The 19,093-nt window shown below is 40.4% G+C and overlaps 1 protein-coding gene across 5 annotated transcripts in view; it reads right to left on the bottom strand.

Moving 5' to 3' along the window:
* The window catches only part of RASGRP3 (RAS guanyl releasing protein 3), a 66,444-nt gene that overhangs the window by 42,664 nt on the left and 4,687 nt on the right, over positions 1 to 19,093 (bottom strand). Inside the window, exon 1 of one of the 5 annotated variants that reach the window (XM_074863374.1) lies at positions 9,671 to 9,819. The exons of 2 other annotated variants lie outside the window; for them this stretch is intronic. The gene's annotated coding sequence lies outside the window, so the exon portion shown is untranslated. Of the gene's footprint in view, positions 1 to 9,670; positions 9,820 to 19,093 lie in introns of those variants that run through there. 2 more of the 5 variants (XM_074863375.1, XM_074863372.1) reach the window with 2 other exon arrangements.

Below are 19,093 nucleotides of genomic sequence, written 5' to 3'. Positions count from 1 at the left end.
TTCAGAGAAACTCTTGGCAATTACCTCTACTATTCACAGACTTGCATACTCTTTACAGTCCTTCATGAGCAAGTCTGCTTTGTTAACCTAGTCACATAGCTCAAGTCAGGGGAAAAAAACACCTATCAGTATATATTCTTGACTGGTTACACTGTTACATGCCTTTAATGAGACTGGACCAGCCCAAGAAAAAACATTTTAAAAAGTATTTTAAAAAACATATGGGGAAATAATTAACGCTTCAGTTCTGAAAGACAAAGACACAGTATATTTATTATCATATATCTGTTACAAAACATTTTAATATTTTATTATTATTTACCTTTGCCAGCTATATTCTCTTAAAGCCAAGCTAGAAAAATAACTTATTTATTAATTAGATTACTTATTATCATTACTTATTTCTTAATTAGATTAATTAGATTAATCATAGGCCATATTTACCTAGACCTTCTGATATGTTCAGCTGGGAGATCTGTATTTTCCCCCACAAAGCTTATTTTGTCTTATTTTTAACTAAGCCAAAATTCTTCTATAGTAGCATAGTCCCTGGGTAGTGTCTTTTTTGAAGCTCTTAAATCTTCCAAGAATTACGACAATTTTAATTGTCAGCACTGCTTTCAGTTTCACACCACTTTCCAATCAATTTTAAGACAAAGAGGAATGATAAGAGACTCTAACTTGTATTAAAATTCCATAAGTTTGGTATCAAAGCTCTTGTCTGATAAACCCATGACTTCCAAATCAATTTTCCCTTGGAAGAAGCTTTTTCACTCCATATAATTCTGTAATTTCCAGTTACTTCCCTCTGCAGACTAACTGCTCGTGGCACAATACTTTCTAGGCCCATGCTGGCAGACAGCCACACTGCAAACATCTGTGCCACACATTATAATGATGCCACAGGAATTACAGACACGCGTGGAGCTTCTCAAGCATGTCAGGCTCTACAGTCTTGTGCTGGTCACCCAAACAGTAGAGATTATAGTTAAGCCTCTCAAAAAGCAAGATGTTACAACACATTCCCTCTTCCCTTTTCCAGTTCTGCAGCTACACCGTATCAAGAGAAGATTAAAAATACAGCCCCTGATACCAGTGAAGGGAGACTTCAAGACCTCCTACCTACGTGCTATCATTTCCAGCATCAGCGACTGTGTCTGATTTCTCACTCTTTTTGGTTTCCGGCATTCCCCAAGCTGAAGAACAAGTGCAGTCACTTTACATCCAATAAAAGCAAGGGTATCACCTTGTGAAGAGGGGAGGTTAAGTGCCTGTTCTTCTTCTTTGCCCCTGTTATCCTATACATTACCTCACACCTCTCTCCATGAATTCACAACCTATACCTATCCTGGTGTAAGCAGTGGCCTTCTCATGTGGTGAGAGCAGTTTTGCTGCTGACCTTTCCTCCTGTGACTGAAATCAAAACAGGGGTTGGCTTCAGAAATATCTCTACCACACATTTACAGCCTGGGAAATACTTATCAGTGCAGTAAATTGAAGGTAGCAACTGGCAAAACAATAAAAGCAGGAAGAGGCTTTCAGAGACTTAAGTAATGGGAAGCTGGATGTCTGAGATGGAGTAAGAGTTAAAAGGACATAGGGGCAGGACAGAACTTTGGCTCCTTTTGTTCATTTGGCTGTTACGGTGCATTTCTAATGGAATCATCCTCCCTTTTAACTTTGATGAATGTAGAAAATGGTTCACATGTAACTGCTATTTCCCCACAGATGTGCTAATAGGTCCCAGACAAGGAGAGAGCCTGGACCAGTTGCTAATGGCCATTAACCCTTTTCACTCCGGGCGGCAGCTTCCCATTCATTTTAGAGCAGTCACTGTTTAAAGAGAGAATACAAATCAAAACGGTATGCTAGAAAACATGGACAGACACACATGACAGTAGACAGACCTGCTGTGTGATCCTAGGAACTCATGCAAATTGCTTTCTACTGCACACTCACATGAATCAGGGATGCCTGCCTTGTGCAGTGCTACGGTTTTGCCTCTGCAGAAGTCACCGATGACTCACAACTCACAGGCAAGCAGGCATGCAAAAAAGCTGGTAGAGTGAAAACACAGCCTGAAGGTCAGGAAAGATCCAGCATCCTTCTTTGCAAAATTCAGTCAGCAGATGCTGGACATCAAAATACATAAGCAGCATCTTACATCTAGTTATTTTCTATGAGATTCCCTTGGGAAGATGGGTGAAACAATGGCAGCTTTGGTTTTCTTAATGATGCGAAGTGAGTATTTTAAACACAGGCATACTATGTTTCTTAAGCCAGTTCAGAGGTTTTTAAAACAGCAAGCCTGCAACAGAAAAGAGCAGGGAAAAGATCAGTTGCTCTTTCTAGCGTGTCTGACTAGATTTTGTACTTTTTTCAGAGTCAACAAAGCAACCATCAGTCAGCTGACTAAACCTTGTTTCCTTACTAAGTGGTCTACTAAGGAACACACACTGGTTAGTACAACCATATGAAGACACACAGCAAACCTCTAAAAGTCTTTATGATACAAGAAGTCTACAGAGTACAGGATACGAGAACAGCATCACCACAGTTGATTCCTATATCCAAGCTTTTGCAACAGAGTGACTTTTATTAATAGCCAAGACAGTTTGCAGCCAACAAGTTAAATACCTTCTTTAAAAAGAGAGTAATGGCAACACAGAAATTTCTCATCAAAGACTTGAAACACAAACACAAGCTCATCTGAAGAAGGTGCTATATATAAAGGTATACAGAGCAGCAAGACAATTAGAAAAAGGGGAAGGAGCAGCATAAAAAAATCTATCTCGAAAAAAAGAGGAAAAGCATCTTACAGCTTCTACCTTAACAAGTAATATATTAAACAAGTAACTTTGATCTTTAGTTTGCTAATATTATTTTGGTAGTTAAATATTTATTGTATGAAAAATATTTAACAGAGGATTGCAGCTACACAAATATCCTACTTCCGCGACCACAGAACACATAGCTACAACGGGACTTCAGAGAAACAAGCCTTACTAAATGGTTAAGTTTCCAGTGCTCATGTCCTAAGATGCAACACTGTAATTCTCTAAAACTCATGTACTTGTAGTGCAACCTGTATTTTCTGCCTAGAAGAGTAAGATCTGTAGAAAATCCCAAAATGCATAGTTTGTAGAGATGCAGGGCCAAAGATTCACCATTACTAAAATCAACAAGAGCAGTTGCTGTAGCTGTAACAGTTGAGAATCACGTACTCCACCAAGTATCTTTTTGGCTGTGTGGATGAAACCCCTTCAGTTAATTGGCAGTATAAGGCCTTTCCAGTGGCTGGTTCAGGCTATCCCAAATACCTGTCACCCTCATGAGTAACTTGGAAGACATTAAATTCATCCAAGCCTGTTTGCTTTGTATTTACAGAAGAAACTCATAACTATTTACTCCTTAGCATGTATTTACCAAATTTAAGGAGCTAATCAGAATTTCTTGAAGGTTCTGCTTAACTCCAATAATAATTAAAAAAATTAAAAATCCTCTGGCTATGTGGTAAAGCTAATATGAAGTGAAAAAATTGGTCAAGTAAGGGGAGGAAATTAAAGAGCAGGTGTTAGGAAGATCTTGATTTAGAAGCTGAGATAGAAGCTTAGGGACTTGTTTTCCTTTCCCCAGTATTCAGCATTGAAAGACTGACTGCTATTGCAGTCAGATTTTCAAAACAGGTCACTCCTTTCCAAGCTTACTTACAGAAACAAATTATATTTCTATAAGCACTAGTATACCAGATAATCATGCCCAAGTCAGAGTTTACACCAATCTCCAAATCAATATAGTTAAATCAAAGCAAGAATTCCAAAAGGATCAGACTTTGAAACATGAAGCAAATTGCAAGAGAGTCTTTACTTAAGATATATTAATCTGAAAACCACCTCTCTTATTTTGGTTCTGCGATGTGAGCTGAGAACTAGATCCAAAAGAAGGATTAAGCGCCCAAATCCTGACTCCCTTTCACTTCCAGGGTCTGACTCCAGGGGTGTGATTCTCAGCCTGGTCTCTCCTTCTCACCTCCTCACCCTGGAAGGTGACTGCCTAGAGCTTTTCAGCTCTCTCTGCATTTTCAATATTAAAGTCCCCAGATGCCCAACAGTGGGCTTTGAGAAGCCTATCAGAGTCAGCAACACCAAGAAGCTCCCCACTTACGTCAGTCCTAAGTCCTTTTGGGATCTGTACACCAGAAACTCCTCTGCCTTGCCTGTGTTAAGCATCCTCTGGTCACACCTAGCATGTCACTCCCATACTAGATAGGTGCAACTGTGATGCCCAAGCTCTTTATCTAAGACCCCTGAACACTCTTTAAAGTTGTGAGAGATACAGGATCAATTCTTCCCATTAGTGGAAGGATTGTAAATCTCCCACTGTCTTGGCTGAGACTACAGACCAGATTTACCAGCTCCAGAACATCAATGAAATTCCACATTAAATGAAATAATGGAAGTTTGTTTGGGCTGCAGGGAGAAAGCAAGAAAAAGCATGACTGTATAATTTAAGGGGAAGAGTACTCACTCAAGAAGAGAGGGGAAAAAAAGTGAATTCTAGTTCCTGCCCCAATGCCTACTTAAGATAAAAATATATGGACAGTCATTAGGGCAGGGCCTGGAAACCAAGAGTTTTAGGAAGGGTGGCAGCTGTTGCAGGAAGTATGTGTTCATGAATTCGGTAAAGCAGAGCATGAGTAAGCAAGCTAAAGTAGGCAAGACATCTTTAGCAGAGGAGATTATTATTAGTCTTTTAAGGAAGCTATTTCATGAACAGTGTGATAAGGCTGGAATGTCATGGCTATTCTGATTCGGATGACAAAAGTCACTGTATATCCAGATAGTAAGTTGACTCAAGCCCTAGTCCAGCAAAGAGTTTCTGATGTAATTTGCCCCACTGGCAATCAATTACATATTTGCATAAACTGTTCTTTTTACTTCCCACTAGCAACACCAGAAATTTCCAAACAAGATCTGGGTTCAAACACTGGGGCACTGCAAAACAAACAAACAGAACTTACCAGTCCATGCCATATAAACCAGCACCAAGACTGGGCAGACCTAAGGGAATTATGAGTTATGAATGGAAGCCTATCTGTAATAGTACTATTTCAGATTAAGAAAATTCAATATGGTGAAACCAGAGTTTAAGCTGGAGAAATGTTATGCCATTTTAAAGAATATGAAAAAGGTTATAGCATCATGACAACAAAATATGCAACCTGGGGTCATGTGTCAAAGGCAGCCTTATCAACATGTTTAGCAAGCATGAAAATATACCAAATATAAGTCACATCCAATCTATTTGACCATATCATGTATGACTTACTTAAATACTAGCCTCTTAAGACTAATTTCTGTATTGAAAACCATCAACCCGTTTCAGGCATGGAGCGCAAAATATACTTCAGAAGGAATGGAAAATCCTTGTTCATCTTGGAGATCCTGTTCCTGCTCACACTTCCTGCACTCCAGAGTCTCTTGCATGAGCCCACCACTACTCTGAGTAGAACATCTGTTTCCCTAGTAGGGGTTGAAAAGAGAGGCAGTTTTAATGGTAGTGGAAGAAGTTGTATATGGAAATGTATTGATATACGTAACATGTACTATCAATGTATATTAGCTACTGGCATATTGAGCTTGGTATATCTTTTGTGGTAGTCCAAAGCAGACATCCTGCTGAATCACTAATATTAAATTTGTGTTAATTTAAGATGATATGGTTATTTTCTGTTTGCAGGAACTAAATATATAAAGTATCTGAACAAGAATAGCTCAGGTTTCACTAATTTTGGACAGATTATTATGTCTGGCAGGTTCTTGAGATGTTGAAGCCTTCCCTTGCCTGAGAAATTCCAGATCATTAGTAAAGAGAATATGCATAAATCACAGGTGGGAGAGTACAGTGTAGAGTCAAACCATTTCACCTATTTGAATGTGGTCAGAGGACAACGCAGCAAGGGGAGCAGTTATTCAGAGAAGTGAGAGAGCAGATGGCCACCAAAACAACCAGAGTAATTCTCAGGAGTAATTGTATTTTCTGCTGAGCTCTAAACATGAGTCGTGTGGGTATTTCCACACGCCCACACTTTTATCCTGACCCCATACACACATAGAGGTAAGCTGAACTTTCTGATGGGACCACTCATGAGTCCAGCTCAGCAAATACCTATGCATTTACAGGATTAGTCTTTGTATCTGAACCGGACTCACCAAGTCTGTTTTGTTGATACTGCCAGTGCTTGTAGTTGTTATTCTTTTACCTTCATTCCAAGAGAAAAGTTCTCCCCTGTCCCAACACCTCTAATCTGATGGTCAGGTGGTTTTTGGATATGTTATACCAATAAGCAAACCCATTAATGAAAAAGTACAACTGCACTGACTATTCACATTGAATAGAAAAAACACAGAGAAAAGCAATGAACAGCAACAATCAGAACACCTGAGAATTTGTTTCACCTTTTTTATTCAGACACTTGGGTATAAGACATTGTCATTCCTGACTTAAAAGAAAGGGCCAACGTGAAAACACATCTATCAAATTAAGCAGTGAAAAGTGATTATACCACAAATATGTTAACGGAAAACATTCTGTGTAAGTTGTTTAGAGTATCTGTACAAATGTTCTGTAGACAGGCCCGGACAGTTTAGGGAAAAAAGAAAACCACAAAGTACCCCTTCAGTGCTTTTAAAAGTAGTTTCCTCTCTTTATTCAGGAACATCCTGGGAGTGGCTCCTCTGTATAATGGCATTCTCAACCAGGGAAAGGGGCTGGCAAAACTACAGTTACTCTTCAGCAAGATGTTTTTGTCTAGAGCAGAAATATGCCCATTCAGAGAACTATAAGGCTGCGCTGATCAGTTCCTCAGAGTGAAGGAAAAGGATTTAACAGGAACCTTACAAGGCTCTCAGTGATATGAGTATGCACTGAGCTTCTGCAGAGGGGCAGCAATGGTCACATTGTTACCAAATCCCCTCTACTACGTAATAAAAAAAATTCCAGGATGAACAATTTCTGTTAGGTATCGGACTTTCTGGAGATGTATCAATGGGAAATGCAAGGGCTGAGCACTTCCCCAAACAAAGCATGCTGAAATTTAATTCATATACTTCATGCCTATGCAGACCTGCCTTGACTTATATAGGCATAATGAGGGGGTATATTCGAAAAACTGAGCATATATTTTTGTGAGATCAGTATATTATAAAATAATATAAAAGAGTGGTGGTACAGAGGTTGTGTCTTCTGCTCAAATGCAAAATCAGTGTGTGCTCCAGTGACGTTCCATGACTGGTGCTGCAGTAACAGATGTTGCAGTTGGGATTCATCAGAAAAGCCATAAAGTGAGGAGGGCCTGAAGACTGCAATACTCTTGTTTCTCAAGGCACTGTCTGCATTTAACAGTAAATATTCCTACCAAAATGGGTTGGTGATAAGGATTAGAACAACTGCACCTTTGAGAATCTTGTAATGTTGATGAAGTTTTTTTTATTTTGTGGTCAGAGGATTTAAGTGTCTACCCATAAGTCTTGAATTTCCTTCAAAATAAGATACAGTAATGACAGCTGGAAGCTATAAATAAAGCAGGGTTGATTACCTTAGATTTTGCAGATCCAAGTCATGAGTTATTCTCCTTTATTGTAAACAACCTTAATAATCAATAATATAGAGGCACAAAACTGAGCTCTCCCACCACATTTAAGACAATTCAGTGACCACTGTGACAATGTGTTTTCAGACATTATTACCTGAAGGTGAGCTCAGCAGTGCAGTTATCTAATGTTTACTACGCAATCCTCACTAGTTCCCTTTTATACAACACTTAATTCCCATGGATGCCTGAGAATAAAATCAGTTGCACAAGAGGCACATAGAGCTGGCTCCTAATCCAGCTGATGCAGTCCATATGGCTTTACACCAGTCTTCTGCACCAACCCTGGCACAGAGATAGGGAAGAAGGTACAGCAGGCGCTCCTATCTATTTTCTGGTATATCTGGGGTTGAACTTGGGTTCAAAGCATGGCTCTTCAACAGTCCTTTTCATCTGACTGAACAGTTTGCTTAACAGAGAATATTCATCACTAAGATAAAATACAACCTCTGGAAACAAGCACACTGTGGCACAGTCTTACCGAAAATGAAGAATTCCTACAGTTCTGAAGGAAGTTATTCTGGGATCAGAATTAAAAAGCGAGAGCAGACCAGTTATTCTCCCTGCACCACATGGTGTAGAGACCTGGACAGGCCTGAGGGGCTCCACTGCAGCCAAGGTTCCCGGGGGGACTAGGGGCTCCTGAGCGCAAAGCCAGGCACCTCAGGGCCCCGTAGGCCTGCTGCATTCCCAGCGTCGCATGCCATCTGTGTGGGAGGGCTGCAGCATAACCACAGCCTGATAGCACTTCAGCTCTCAGTTCAAAGGCAGTCTACCCTCGGAGATGCAAACAGGCAGGAAGCCAGGCAGACTTCTGGTTTTGTGAACAATTGAAACTGATTGACATTTTCCTACAAAATTTCCAGTTAACCAGCAAAGCCATAAACCCTCATTTAAAAGAAAAATAAGTCTTCAGGGAGAAATAAAGTTTCTCCTTCTTACACGAGAAGTCTTTGAATAAGAATTATTCTCCCCATCTTTAAAGGAGGAACCACATGCTTCACTAAACCTGCCAGTGTTTACCCTTGGTCCTGTTCTGAAATTCAGGCTTTTTAACTTGATATACATCTTCCTCAACAGGATCCCGCTGCTCTCTACCTCTGCACCTGTTTAACCTTCCCCAAAGCACATGGCATCCCTCAGGTTCATCACATACTAAGTTCCATCACCCATTCATTTGTTCTCATTCCTCCTAAGTCTTCTCTAAAAAACCTGATTCATCTCTACATAAATAATTGATCAAAAGTTCCCTTATATATATTCTATAGTGCAATTCTTGTTTTAAAGCAACACTTCAGACCATAACAGTCAAAATTATCAGATGGGGAAATCAACCATTCATGAAGCAAAAACATCAAAAATAAATTTAATTAAAAACTTGGATATTTAGGAGACTCACTCCCAGTTTTTAGGAAGGATTTTTTCAGTCTTCACAGTCTAATTATGCATTATCAAGAATGACTCAATTATATCTTAATCAGTGCACCTTCACTGTCTTCCTGTAATTCTCTGCTTCTTTTTCTTTCAAAAAAATCTCTGCATTCTCCTCCAAAAAGGAACCATTTACAAGTACTTTCTTCAGATTGATCACACTATTTTGAGGGGGTACCTCTGTCAATTCCTTAAGCGAGTACTTCTAAGCCAAATACTGAAATTGCTCTATACTCAAGTTGCATCATTACCTACTGACTAGTTCTACAGAGAAAGGAAAATACGTTCATCATAAACAACATCTTCACTGCATCATCTGAGTAAACAAACACCATTTTCCCTCCTCGGCTAGCATGAGGACAAAACACCATACCTGTCTTGTTCCCGCAAGAGCAAAACCAACATTATTGTTAATCCCAGGTCAGAAAAATATAGGCATTCTGAGCATGAATGACTGCTTATCAATGAAGTGACAAAAATACGCCTCACCCTTAAGTGTTTTTACGAAAGGTCTAGGATGAAAATAGGAAAGCAGTGGCAGTTTAGGAAATAAAAAAAAAAAAAACAAAAACAGGGAAAATCACTTACTGTACTTGGTTCTGCAGAGGTATTCAACACAAACATCACCCTTCCTTGTCCAGCTGCCAAGTGCTAAAGCATGAAATGAGCAGCTGTTTCCTTCAAGCTGGGGCTGTGTGTCTTAACTAGTCACATGCCCCTCCTGATAAATCTCACTGCCGTGCCAGGAGGTCAGAATCTGAAGATCATTATTCTCCTTATTAGAAAATCCTTTTCATAACAGCAGCCTTTGCTAAAGCATTTGACTGGAACGTGGCGCTATGTGCTCCATAACTTCTTTTTTTTTTTTTTCTTAATGACTAACACCAAACAGTAGATAAGCCTTAATCAACAGTAGGGGCAGCACAAATGGAAAGTTAAACACATCCCTGTCGATTGTTTCAGGTTTGTTTCTGTCTTCACAATGTGCTGTGTTTAAATTTAGGAATTTAAACTATCGGGAACAGGACAATTTAAAACACTGTGGCATTTACAGCATCTTTAAGACCACGGCACGCCACAAATGATGCGAAATATGTGAACAATCCCACTTTTGGGGATTAGTTGTACTTAAGGGGCAACTTCATTACTTTTGCGTTGGATAGTAGAGCGATGAGTGCCTTATTAATACTGGAGATCATTTTAATTTTGGTATCTAGCATTTTTACAGCACAGATTATGGGGCTGCATTGTGCCAGACATTATCTAGTCAGACTGTTATAGCCCTTTTGAGTTGGGAACTATCAGTCTAAACAGAGAGAGCAAAATGGGAAACAAAAGCATCCTTATCCCCATGTTCCCAAATGTAGGACAAATGAAGGAGAAACACTGAAGAAAGGAACAGCTTCTGATGGAATTTTCCAGGGTGATATGTAGCCATATGCTACTGAAATTCAGTTGAGACTCTGCACCTAATTCCCTTTACCTTGGTCACATATTTAAAGATATTTAGGTATTTAAGGCAAAGGCATACTGTGAATGGGATTTTGAGGGTGCGATGCAAAACATCATTTTCTGAAATGCTTAATTCCCATCCCACTTAAAGAATATACCATGCAGAAACTCTGGTGGTACTTTAGATTGAAAAGACTGACAAGACAGAGGCAATTGCCATAACTCAGTATAGGATGTGGTATTCTACTGTTTGGTAAGCAGTCCAGATCTTGCAAGATTGCACAGTCTCACTGGATTATAAAGGGCATTATAGGGCATTTTTCTGAAATACAACCTGCACCAGTAGTTAGCACTGCAGCTGAGATTTGAACAAATTCAAGGAATTGCTCCAAGTCAGATAGGTGCCTGTTGTTAAAATTCTTAAATTATAGTAGCATATCTAGCTGGCACATTCATCAGAGACCGATGACAGCCTGCAAATCACTGAAGATGAGGGTTGCAGCAAAAAAGGGTAACTCAGGTGGCTTCCTTTGACCTCACCCAGCTCTTCATATTATATAAACTCACACATGGTTACAAAACCCTGCAGCCATCAGCACTGCCAGCTGAGCCTGGAGCGGGGAAGAAGCCCTCTGTGCTAAGTCCCGTGCCTTTGGGGGTCTCTCCTCGGTATCACAGGGAAACCTCTGGGTTTCCTTGGCAAGTTTCCACAGAAAAAACCTTTTGTGCCACATGGGCTCTCATAACCCAGCCAGACACAGGTGTAGCCAGCCCAGAGGAGGACCTTGCTGGCAGTCTGGGAGGTGAAGGTACCCCCAGTACCTGCAGCCAGAGGGGCCCACTGCCAGCACCCCCAACCACTGGCCTTTCCCCGGTGACACGCCAGCGTTTGGTGCCTTGCTTGTCCACACCTGCCTCTGCGCCCACGCCCTGGTAACGCATGTAAACAACAAACCAGCGAGGAGGAAGCATCAGCTGAAAGTCTCTTCGGTTGTTGATGGCTGGGGGGAGGCTCACCCTGGTTTTCCCCGGGAGGACGAGCACGGCACCACGCCCTCCCCTCCCCGACCTTAGGCCCCTCGCAGAGGGCACCCGACGCCCTCAGCAGCAGCACTTCAGAAGGAATTCGCCCTTTGGCCCGGCATTTCCAAAGGGCAAAAGTGCACCAGGCCCGAAGGGCTGCGGTCGGGAGGCCGTGGATGTTCCCAGACGGGGTTGAGGGGCGCCGTGGGGAGGCCCCACAGCAGCCCCCAGCATCCTGAGGTCCCCGGCGCAGCCGCCCCCAGCCCCCCCACCTTGGAGGCCTGAGCTGTGGGTTTGTGCTTGAAATGCTTGAATGTAGTATGATGCCAGGCCTCTGTCCTGCATTGGTATGATGCCAGGCCTCTGTCCTGCATTGGTAAATGGGGTAAGCATGTGCAGCGCAAGGAGGAACGCTTCTGGAATAGCAGGTTAACGGCTAGGCAAACAGCAAATGTTTGCTGCAGATGTGCAGCACCATTTTGTTCCAGTGCGCAGTCTGGCCTGGCAACGTACCAACAAGTCACTCCTCTTGGCCATCCTGGGAGGCTGCACTGAGGAGGCTTCCCCAAGCTTCCTCAGGAACTTCCATCAGGACTCTAAAGAGCATCCCCATGCATGGGGCTCTGACCCTGGGGCCTTCTGAGCTGCTAAGGAGGCTTTAAAAGAGAGGTAGAGGAGTAGTAAAAACTATTAAAAAGGAGAAATAAACCCATGAGGAATGAGTTCATTTAAGTTTAGGACACTGGTGGGATGACAATTTCAAACAGGGACTGAGAGCTGCCCCTGCAGAACTGAGTTGGAAGTTCCTGCAGACCCTGGCCACAGATGGCTGCTCACAGAGCTGGCGTAAAATATCAGGTCTTGCTCACAGAAAGGAGAAAGCACTCAATGTGCTTGAGGGCACAGCCCATTGACCAAATGAGCTATCTTTGATAAATGCCATTTCCCCTATAACGCATTTTCATTGGAGATCAAGGGTAACAGAACTTTATATGCAGGTTTAAGACTAATCTTAAATTTCTTTAGAAACTTTGTTACAAAATTACTCCCTGCTGATGCTGAAGAAAACATGATTGAAATGTGTTCCATAATAGTCCACCAGTCCACAATTAATAATATTTTGCCTATTTCTCTGATTATGCAGTATCAATTGCACTCTTACATTTACCCTTTGATATCATTGATTAGATATTGGTAGTACCTGGGCCACCTGAAATAGCACACAGAACAGAGTCATCGTTTTGCACTGAATAGCTGCCTATTTTTATTTGGTAGTCATGCTCCACATGGGAACGTAATTTGATGATAATGACTGAATAGCAATACAGTTCCACAAACAACTTGGGATACACTCCCTAAAAAGAAAAGGAGCCTTTGTACTTTCTGAACTGAGTAGACAAATGTTTTTTTATGGCTCAGTAAAAAATGCCATAAACTCTGATTGCGGTTTATGCGGGAAAAAGTTTATCAGTTCCTCATGCTAAATGGACAGATTTAAGTCATCATGAAACAGAACAGAGAAATAATTTGGGTATAATTCCTGCAAATAAGTCACAAAAATTTTGTGGAGGTTTCTTTTTTCCTGTTCTTTTCTTTTCTTTTTTTTTTTTTTTTTTTTTTAAGAAACAGCAACATACAAAAAACCCAAGGTAGCTAATGCAGACACAATGAATATAATGTTGTGTTCTTCTATCTATCAGATGGCATCTTCTGTATGACAAGCTTTGCTGTTTGTTACACAACAGTATATTAGATTCTGTTGAGAAAACAACTGGATTGAAAAGGGTACATTTTTCTCTGTGGACATTGATGCCTCAAGTAAAAACTAAGAAATGAACATAGATTTCTCAGACATGCTATGAGAAATACTTAACAGGAACAACAAAAATGAGTACAGTTAGCACTGAGTTGTGACAGGGATGGGTGCATGTAAGGTTAAAATTTTAATATCAAATAGAATGGATAGCTTTTGGAAAAGTCGTAGAGAACTGAAGAATGGAACAGTTGCCCATTTTGGTTCAGTTTGAGATCAGGAAGTTGTTTGCTTTTATTGATGCTGGATAAATGGATCCAAAGCCTCCTCTTACTGTAGGAGAGGCTTTATTTCATGGCTTGTTTTTAGCTATTGTTTCTCTTATTATTTTAGACATACTTGGCTATGTCTTGCTTATGTGTCATTTAATTAACTTTAGGTGCGTTCATTTATAAATTGATCATTGTTAAAGAGCTTATCTCAGCATCATTGATACTGTGCAAAATTTTGGAATATAGGCTTGTTATCTGAATATGGCAGTTATGGACAGCTATTTTGTGGGTTGCCTGAAAGTGTCTTTTTCTGTTAACGTGTTCTGGAGTTTACGTAACAGGGGCTAAGACTCTCAGTGGCTATAAATGTAAGGTTATACTAACTACAAGTCTCTGTTACTACATTCGTTGCACTATGATTTGACTGCAGCCTTTTAGAATATGTGGAATCCATAACTAATAAACAGTGCCTGGTTTGCTGGTCTACCTCACTGCTTCTGATATTATATAGCCTTCACTATCAGCAGAATTGAATGAAAGCAGACCATGGAAGGCTTCGCTAGACAGGATGTTTTATAAATACCTAAGTGCGATTAAAAAGTCTGCTATATATAGTCCAACAGCTCTTACACTAAGCTATCAGCTAAAGGGCATTTGAAGGATATAATGGAAAGGAAATTTTGCTGAAAATATTATATACACCTCTAAACTTTACATTACATTTCTGTTTTAAACTTCTATAGGCTGTGTATGTCCCTAGCAATCTAAGTTAATTCCCAGTTCTTCAATATAATGCTCTAGGGGGCACAGGAGTACCACAAATGTACTGTGTCCTTCCCTTTTCATACCCAAGGGTATGCCCAGTAGTCATGTTATGGCTAAGAAGGCAAGAGCTGAGGAGATAAGGTATCATCAGATTAGGTCATCCTTAGGTATGATCCTTGAAATCAGTCCTTTCTCTCTATAAGCAATTACGTCATAGGTGGAGCCTATAGCAATGCCTAGAGTTAAGGTTGCTGGTTGCTTTCCACTGGAAAAAAAATGGTTTTTAGTAATTTAAACTGAAATTTGATATGCTGTGTGTCTGCCTGAAATGTGGAGTTTGTGAATTAAGCTAAAATATCTGATAATTTCATTCTCAGAAATAATGGAGGGAAAAAATTGTTGTGCTCTGTTAAACATTTCTTCCAAGTGTGGTATTGATAAACAATAACACTTCTAGGCTCTGAAGTACATACCTGCCTTTGGACAGATCAGTTGCATCATGGCAGGGAGTAGGGGATTTTTTTTGTTGACCTAGTAAACATTCAGTCCAGTTGTAAGCTTCTGACTAATGTTTTCACTTGCTTAGTAGAGATTTGGATGTTTGTTACTGTGGCTGCTGAATTCTCCGGGGATTAAGCCACTCTGCCAACAGTCCATGCCCCCAGTGCTTCTCATGCCATGTTCCAGGGGGGCTCCTACCTGTCCTTCCTGCCATCTTCCCAGAACTTTTGGATGACTTAGTGTTCTCCTAAGCACTTGATCTGCATAGTGGAAAACTCAGAAGCAGTATGCCTGGAATGGAGGGGAATATGGAGAAGGGGTTACTGGAGTTAGGAGGAAGGAAGTGCAGTGAAGGTGCTAAGGTGCAGAAGAGGTGCATAGGAGAGGAATAGAATAGAATATTTCAGTTACAAGGGATCTACAATGATCGTCTAGTACAACTGTGAAGCGCAGATATCTAAGAGTAAAGGAGAGAGAATCCAGGAGGTACAGATGGGAGGTGGAAGGATGAAGTTTGATGATAAGGGTGGATTGTATAAGAGTGGTGGGAATGGCATGATCAAATCACTTAAGGCAGCCTTTTCACTCATGTATGTTACTGGTGGCTCCACTCTCCTTTTCCTTCTTTCCTCTTGATGTCCAGCTTAGAATCTGAGCTCTGGTTTGTGGAAATGCTGTGCAGTCAGAGCTGTAAGTTAATGGTAATTGTGCCTTAATTTATGTAATGTTTTCTCTGAAGAAGTACAGGGAGATACCAGATTTTAGGGATTACAAATTTGGCATGAAAAATAGGGGATAGTCTTAATTTATGTGTACCTTTGGTCCTCAGATTTAGAAAGGAGATGACAGTGACTAATGGGGTGAATGAAAACCTCAGACCTACTCAAACAAAAATCAAATCCACAAAATCAACTCTCTTTCTCCCTTATTCCCTCCCTCACAAAGCCCACAATATTCATGGAGAAGATGGCAATTTAGAGTTCCTTCCTTATATCAACATATGTAAGAAATTTTAATTAGAGATGGACTAACATTGTTTTGCGCTGTGAATACTAAAGGGTAGTGGCATTGCCTCTGCTGAGGAACAGGGTGAAATTGTGCCATGCAGTCAGAGCAGGTGATAAGGACCTCTTCTGTAGCAATAAATATATTAGTGATTGTTTAACCAACAAAGCGAACGCAGCAAAGCAACAAAAGCTCTTTGTTGTCTATTACCAACTAAATTGAATAGTTATATTCCACGGGGTGGATGTGCTCATTTCAGAAGCAGAGCTTGAAGAGTGTGTTCCTGTAGTTCTAGACCTAGATGCAGTAGCACCACCAAGCACAAAACCAAATCTGTCATAAATGGTGGTTTTTTAATACTACCTTGATTGTTCTGAAGTTGAAGATTTCTAAACAAAGCTGATCATTTAGAAGAGATCTGTTTTCTAGGTTTCTCCAGCCATCCTCTTTGTGAATAATGTGCTGAACAAGGGTGGAGCATTGATGCAATGTTGAATGTACAGTGGCTCTCAGTTTTTGTTGTCTTTTCTGCATCTGGTAAGTTTCAGCTAATCAGCAGTTCCTTTAGCATTTAAAAATCTTCAACAAGTATTTTTTTTCCACAATTGATGCAAATGAGTACAAGTGAACAAAAGTATGACATCGGTGCTTTTTTCATAGCTCTTCATTACATCCTCTCTCAGACATGAAGTGGAATAATTGTTGCACAAAAAGTTTCAAGTCAGTGAATGTATGTTTTGTAATGCATTTATTTTTGTTTTATAGAAAGTACCTGGCTTTCTGCGACTTTTGTATTTTACTTGTCTCTCCTATTGTAAATTCAACTACTTTCAGCTTTATCTTGTATAAATCACCTCTGAGTATGTCTTTCACTCAAAATGTACATCGGAGAGAATGTTATTCTGCCAATTTTGCATTATACATAAGTAGTGAAAAATGTTTTTTCTGTTTTGTTAATTTTGATGTACATGTTGTCACCACTGATGTCACAGTGGTTCTTGGTTCGGTAAGTCAGTCTCTTTTCGGTGAGGCAGCATGAGCTGGTACTGAGTATCAACCTGAAGCAATACATCCCACCTTGCAGCTTGACATAGTCTATTTGCATTGACTTTACAAGAGTGGAAGCAATGGAGTCTGGTAACAGACCCAGAAAAGAGCAAAAAACCAAGCCTGTTTCCTTCCTCTCCCTGTTTCCTTCCTCTCCCCAGAAGAAAACAGAACATTTTTTTTTCCTGTTTCTGTCAAAATATTAAAAAATAATGCACTGCTCCTTTGTAAACAATAACACTTTAAGCTTGTGCTTGCACTGTAAAATGAGGCATGGCCTGCAAATGCCTACCCTGCTAGAACTGGCAGGCAGGGTCTCCACTAAGTCCAACACGCAGCATGTTTATCAGTCAGACTACGTTATCCAGCAACCTGTCTGAGATCTTCTGCATGACATGCAAACATCCTGGGGCTCATGCTTCCAAACTTACTGTGAGATGAGTGAATTTGGATCCATCTGTGCCTTCTGTGTACTCTCTGAAGTACTCGGTGCAAAGACGAGAGAGGGACTATTGCTTCCATGCTCATTAGTTGTGAGGAGATTTGCTTATTATAGTCACAACACTTAATATTTTTGTATGCCAGAGGCCCTTGGGGCCAAGGTCTCTGTATATGTAACTACTACATTTACTACACTTGGTTGAATCTAGGCCTTTCTCTGTTGCTAATGTTCCAGTTTCATGTCTCTTAATGGTATGAGGACACTATCCTGCTTTTTTATCTTATTTCTGCTTTTGATTATTGCTCACCCTCCTACTTTAATAGAGTAGATGTGAATGAATAGAATAGAACTATAGTAGAATGATGTGCTGTGTCCAGAATTCCATATAGGTTTTGTTGCAGTATACAAACTACAGCATTATATGAAGGCAATATGGAGGCTCCTTCTTTTAAGAGAGAAAGAAGAGACTAGCCATGACTGAGAGGAAGGTCAAGCAGCTTGGAAGAATTCAGCATTAGTCCACTCCCCTCCCTTGCCTCTTTCCATTTCTGAAATTATAAAGAATACTTTGTAGTTCAGTTGAGATTGAATGCTATTTGAGTTTTGCCTTTAGTAATGAGCCAGCTGGTCTTTGAAGATTTATCTTTGTCTCCATCCTCCCAGGATAATTGTGGTCAAGTAATAATCCTCAATAACAATGATACACTATCTTGGAAAAATAAGGTATGTTAGGATATAAAGGACTCTAAGAATGCTAAGCTATCTGAACAGAGATGTTGGTACACATTAATTTTTGTTCTAACTAAAGTGACATACAGCTTTGTAATGTAAACTATTATGAATTAATTAGTGGGACAATGCCAGACCTGTTAGCTTGACAGAACATTAACCTCTCCCTACAAACTGAGTTATTGTGCATATGGTTGAATCACGTTTGTAGAGCAGACTACCCACAGTGCTTTGTATCACACCATAACTGCTGTGGCTCTTTGCTACATTTGTGCTCTATTGACCAAGTCAATTCTTTGCAGTACTGGCAAAAAACTGGCCAATTTGCATTTTCATATTCCTGGAGGTGTATGGTCCTGCATTATAGAATTGTTACAGCAGGGCTATATTTTGCATTGTGCGGTTGCTTGAGTCCACACAGTGTTTGGGGACCACTGCTACAAACTGGTCTGCATTACTAAACAGGTGGCTGAGAAGGGTCATTTCAGAGATGATATCTAGTGCACAAATGAGAGCAAATTGCTGAAATGAGTTTACCGAAGAGCTAAGGACTGAAACATGGTAGTGTGCTTGCCATTTTCCCCTGCTGCCAAGAGTTGGGACAGGTTTCTCCTTCCCTTATGGTACCTCTGCTTCCCAGGAAGTACTGTGCTAAGTAATAAGGAGATTGCCAACCCTGAAACTCAATGGAAATAGGAAGAAGATAAAGACAAGAATACTTCTCAAAGTCAACATGTCTTTTTTGTGCTATCCCAAGACATGAAGATGGTTACTGAACATGCAGGCTCCTTGGAGGAATCTTTAAGCCAGTGTGTCCTATTGTATTTTTATTAAATTTTTCTATGAACAAACATTGGTAATACTATGTCATATAGTGGAGTTTTACTTTGTTCTAGGTGTTCTGTGAATACAGTCACTTAGGATGCATATCAACTTCAGTGTTTTTAGGCTCTTAGTTGTGTAAAGCACAGGCCAGCCCATTTCCTCTAGCTGTGTTTTCAAAGAAGCCCTGGAGGCTGTAC

This window comes from Strix uralensis, chromosome 3, assembly GCF_047716275.1.
Source record: "Strix uralensis isolate ZFMK-TIS-50842 chromosome 3, bStrUra1, whole genome shotgun sequence".
Lineage (NCBI taxonomy): Eukaryota > Metazoa > Chordata > Aves > Strigiformes > Strigidae > Strix > Strix uralensis.
The sequence above is the reverse complement of the archived record's forward strand: the minus strand, read 5'-3'. Positions and strand labels throughout refer to the sequence as shown.